Source organism: Mirounga leonina, unplaced genomic scaffold, assembly GCF_011800145.1.
Source record: "Mirounga leonina isolate KUSES-001 unplaced genomic scaffold, KU_Mleo_1.0 Mir_114, whole genome shotgun sequence".
Lineage (NCBI taxonomy): Eukaryota > Metazoa > Chordata > Mammalia > Carnivora > Phocidae > Mirounga > Mirounga leonina.
This window is the reverse complement of record NW_023270265.1, coordinates 52,202,638-52,208,158: the sequence shown is the minus strand read 5'-3', so window position 1 is coordinate 52,208,158 and position 5,521 is coordinate 52,202,638.

Below are 5,521 nucleotides of genomic sequence, written 5' to 3'. Positions count from 1 at the left end.
GCACCCCGAGAGATGTCAGGCCGGGGTGGCTGCTGCCTGCCCGGGCCCAGTACCCTGAGAGATGTCAGGCCAGGAGGGCCGCTGGCTGCCCGGGCCTCAGCACCCCGAGAGATGTCAGGCCGGGGTGGCTGCTGGCTGCCCGAGCCTCAGCACCCTGAGAGATGTCAGACCAGGGGGCCCGCTGGCTGCCCGGGCCCCAGCACCCCAAGAGATGTCAGACCAGGGGGCCCACTGGCTGCCCGGGCCCCAGCACCCTGAGAGATGTCAGGCCGGGGGAGCCGCTGGCTGCCCGGGCCCCAGCACCCCGAGAGCTGGCAGGCTTTGTACCATCACTCAATCCACTTTGCTTTCCCTATCTCTGTGGGGGAGTGTGGGCTATACTGAAGGACAGTTCTGTAAACTTTCCTTGGAGAGGTGGGGGGCCTGGGGTACGGATCTACACTGATTTGTGGGCTGGGCTGCGGTGGCCCACTGGTTGGGGGTTTGGAAGCCATAAGATTGGGATACGGGCAGTGAAGACGTTGGGGAACATGGGTAGGCCCAGAGCTGGGAGTCTGCACGGCCCAGACACTTCATACGAAGCTCTGATAACCAGGTCACCAAATGGGCAGTCCTGGGAATGTCAGGTGGCCTCTCCCTCACCACCTGGTTCTTGCTCAGTGTCCGACACAGACCCCTTTTCATCCCATGAAATCCTCGCATTGTTAATGGGGAACAATTCATCCTCACAAAAATGAGCCTCTCAGAGGCAGATTCTCCTTCCCTTCCCCTCATCACAGTCCAGGCTGTTACAGAATGGCTTATGTACCACACAACTCCCCACGTACTGTCTTCTTTACCAAGACCTTCATTTTAAGGGATAGTCATTGCCACAGTAGGTCATGCCCACCAAATCCGCTGCACTCCCACGAACCCTGTGGCCCAGAGCAGCTGACTGGCAAAGTGCTGGAACGGCCTGCTGAAGGCACAGTGCTGTCCGCGGGACCAGGCTCTGTGAGGTTGGGTGGTGTCCTGGAGGGGGGTCACCTGTTGGCCTCAAACCAGCTGTCTCCCTGGAATCACGGTGCTTGACTCTCTTCCCCAAAAACGGGAGGTGGGAGTGGTGCCTCTCATTATTATACTCAATGAACCTTGTCTCTACCACCCCAGGCTTGGTGAGTTTGCAGGCCGTGTTGTCCCAGGGCAGAACCCACCGTCTTGGTTGGGTTCATAGAAGCTGGGATCCTGGCCATTTCGACTCCTCATGGCACTGAAACCAGGGGGAGAGAAGGTGGTGGCTGTGCTAGCCGGGGCATTATCTCAATTCTTGAAGGGAATTTATGCTTCTGGTGTCTCATGGGGACGGGGGGGAGTGTCAGGAACCCAGGGGGCTCCCCAGGCACCCAGAGTACCACTCAGCACACAGTTGAGGCTAACCAAAGCCTGAGGGCCTGTGGGGAGAAGGCTGGGGTCTGCAGTGCCATGTTTTTACGTGGATTTTCTTCTCCCTTCCTTGCTCCTGTTACCCCATGTGGTCAGTGACATTTGTAGTCCCTGGGTTTCAGACATGAGACTGAATTATTTAGCCTCACCTCATGAAGATGGGGTTGGATGGTCGGCCATGCCGGGGCCACAGGAGTGGTCTTCACCCATGACAGCGTGCAGTCTGCAGGCTCCAGGGCTGGACTCTCTCCCCGATACCCTCTCCCCTGCCCGGTGGCCCCAGAGCCCATGCACACCACGACTGTCGAGCTTCCTTCCTGGGGCTCGGCCTGGGTGGGTGCAGCCTAGCTCGGGGGGGCGGCCCCTCCTGCACCCACAGATTCCGCCCAGGCTCCCGTGCTGCTCCTTCAGGCCCGCGGGAGGCGGCCCCCGCAAAGCTTCGTCCCGGGCACTTGGCCGTGCATGCTAACCCGTAACTCTGCTCCTGCGATCCTAATCGCCCCTCTGTGAAGCTCTGCTCAGTCATTCCGACTGCAGCCCATCTGTTGGCTGTCAGCGCGACTTAATCACCACCATCATCATTACCATTACCATACTCAAAGAGCTCATGACACAGAATTACACCAGAAACGGTATTAGCCAGAGGATGGAGGGGATCATACAATCCTAGCCTCGGTGCTGGAGGAAGGTGGAAAACACCCATAATCTCGGTGCTCGGAGATACCCAGGCACCTGTCCGCCTCTACGGAAATTTCTAGACATTCACCCAAATGTTTGGGAACTTCCATTTTAGTTCATATAACCGTGATTTTGAATCTAAGAAGATTAGATATTTAAAGTTGTAGACCGAGGATCCATTGACATCCACGGTCACATTCGTCTCTATCCAGCTACCAGCCGGCAAGCTGTTGGGGATGAAAGGTCAACTGTGGCATTATCAGGGAGACCTCAGGGAGAAACCCCAGAACCAGCTGGTTTATACGTGTCCGTATTTCAAATACTTGCACACTTGGAAGGCTGCAGAGGTCATTCATTTCTACATTACGGAAGGACAATAGACTAAGATGTCTTTTAAATGATAGCCTTGCTTCATTTTTGCACATTTACCTTTTATTTTAAGTGCCACCAGGTAACTTGGGTTAACTCTGTCGTGACCTCTGAGCTGCTAAAATCCAGCAGGAAACTCAGAGCCTGTCAATCAGTTATAACTGCCTCCAATCAAAGGGCAAACACAGGAGCAACGGGTCGTTCTGTCAGTGATCCCTGGATTAGACCTCCATGTCCTAGAGGCCAGAGCCTCCCGGTCTGAGTCCCCCCTGAGTCCTCACCCCGACCACCAGGGCACACGCCTCCGACCGACCTGTCCCTTTCCTTGTCTCCCTAAGCATGACGCAGCCAATCACCGTCCTCTGGACCGAGCCCCTCACCCAGCTGTCCCACCCACACTGGCATGGCCACACATGGGTCCTGATCTGCGAGTCCCTCCTTCTGCAGTGACCCGTCTTCCTCTGCACCTTCTTGGCAATGCCATGCCTGTCTCTTCCTCGGCCCAGGAGATCTTCTGGCCGAGGGCGGAGAGCTCAGCCCCTCCTTCTGGCCCTGTGGAGGGTCCTCAGAAAGTGCTGGGCCCCGGGCCCTGGGCCCCGAGCAGCAGTGATCCGGATGGAGCTTGTGAGTCAATAAAAAGGACAAACCCAAGTGGGTTCTTTCCCACTGGTTTCTTTATCGACGGCTGTGATGAATTTCTTCTCCTGGATTTGCTGAAGGTTTATTTCCTTACTAAGTGTGTATTGTCCCTACGGCTTATTTTCCTGTGGCCTCGTTTGAATGATCTGCTTCAAACAATCCACAAATGATAGTGGGAGAAAGTGGTTCATTTGTCTTTTTTCCCCAAATACTTAAACTTGGTTTCCATTTTCCCCATAAGGTATTTGAAAGGTGACCCAGGTTAAAGCTTCTGGATCGCTCTGGAAAGGCTGTTGAGGTGCTGGGGTAATACCTTCATGGGGGTCAGTGGCGGGAGAAAATGCTTGAAGAGGAGGCGTCCAGAAACACCGTGTGCTGTCTGGGCCAGGCCGTGCGGAGGCGAGGGGGCGGACCTGGTGGGGGTTACGCGGGAGAGAGGCAGTCAGGAGGCTGGGGGGGCAGGGTAGAGCCTGCTCGGGGGGGGGGGGGGGAATTTGAGGCAAAAAGAATTGTTTCCATGGAATTTTGGAGATATTTGTCATGTGATATGACCCCTCTCGTCCCCACTTTCTGCTCTCCAAGAAACAGTCTTTAAAAACTGTATTACCCTTTTTAAAAAATGTGATTTTCAGTGATCATCAAAGTAATGCATGCTCGTTGCACGAAAGCGAGGAGCCATGTGGACAAAGCCTCCCGTGGGCTTCGGTGGCTCTTCCCTGCGCTGAGCAGTGTCCACTGCACTCTGGAATGAGTTTGTGGTGGATTGAACCTCCCGAAAACGACCACATACGATCACACACACAATCACACACAATCACACGTGCCCTTCTTACCACGTGCTGACACTCCTGTCACAGGTGTGGGGCTGGGTGGGGGTCCGTGATGTCCAGTACAGATGTGGCAGAAGCAACGCAGTGGGACTCGGCGGGCCAGGCCCCAAAGAGGCTACAGCCTCCCCTGCTGGTCCTGGCTTGGGGCACCCTCCCTGGGAGCCGCCCCGTCCTGGGGAAGCCCGGACCACACGGGAAGGGCAGATGGAGGTGCTCTGGTCGTCAGGCCTGCCTGGGGTCTCGGGTGACAAGCAGCATCAACTGCTCACCGTGGCTTTGAGAGGCAGCGTGGACCTCAAGGGGAGCAGACCCCGGCTCCCTCCACTCTGGTCCCCCTGAACTGCAGGCCCGTGGGCAGAACAAAGTGTGCCCTTGTTCTAGGCCAGCAGGTTTGGGGGGTTTGCTCTGCAGTCTTGGAAACTGGGACATGCTCCTCTTTCCAAATGACCATGCTACTTGATCTGTGAGTGAAGGAAATATTAATTACAGCAGATAATCTAATGAATGCTCACTCTATGTCAGGCTTCTGTTCCTTGCCTCATTGAGTGCCCCCAACGATCCCAGAGGGGAGCTTTGTTACTGTCCTCAGTTCACAGAGGATCTGAAGTCTGGAGGTGCAAGCAATCTGTTCAAAGTCGCCCGGATCCTGGGGCAGCCAGGATTGTAGAAGAGTCTGTTTAACTCCAGAATCCGCTCCAAACACCCCGGCCCTGCCCCCCGCCCCGAGGCTCCCCCCGGACACGTGGGACTCAGCTCTGTGCCCAGGCTCTGCTGGAAGGAAGCCTCATGAGCAGCTCACTGATGGGTGGGAGGTCAGCCCGTGATCAAGCTGTTATTGCAGGTGGAGGAGCCCCCACGGAGCGCTCGGTTGAGTGTGGTGGACGAGAGAAGGGGGATAGGAAGGAGGTCCGGAGGCTGAGCAGGAGTGGGGGCCCGGGGTGTGGGGTTGTGCAGGCAGAGGGAACAGTATGCGTGGAGGCTCAGAGGACAGGGAGTGAGATGTACCCGGGGAACGTCCAGCAGCATCCTGACAGACAGCGACCTCCTCCAGGGTCGTGCTACCCCGAGAAGACCCAGCACCTTGCTCTGCCTCGGAGGCACCAATGCTGAACGGCTGAAACAGTGATGCAGAGCCCTGGGGGTCTGGGAAGGCTGTCAGGCAGACGTCCATGGAGAGTAAGGTAATATTGGTAAACAATCACAGTCAGTCATCCCTCTGCTAGCGCTGAGCTCCCAGGAAGTGCCAGACACGGTCATCCACACAGAGGACACGACCGGCAGCCACACGAATGGGGCCTTGGCCCTGGGAGCTTGATGTTGGCGCAGGGAAGGCAGAGAGGCAGAAACGGGCAAATGGCATGGTCAGTCTGGGGAGTGTCACCAAGGGGACAGTGACTGGAGCAGAGGGTCCGGGGACACGTGCCCCTGAGGAGAGCCTGCAGGGGTGGGGCCCCGGCAGGCGCAAGAAAGGGTGGGGGCACATCCGGGACCAGGGCTCTGTGGGGCAAGACACCAGTCCTGCTGCGGGGCATGTTTTGGGAAGACTAAACCCAGAGCTCTCTGGCAGGTGTGGCCTGGAGTAC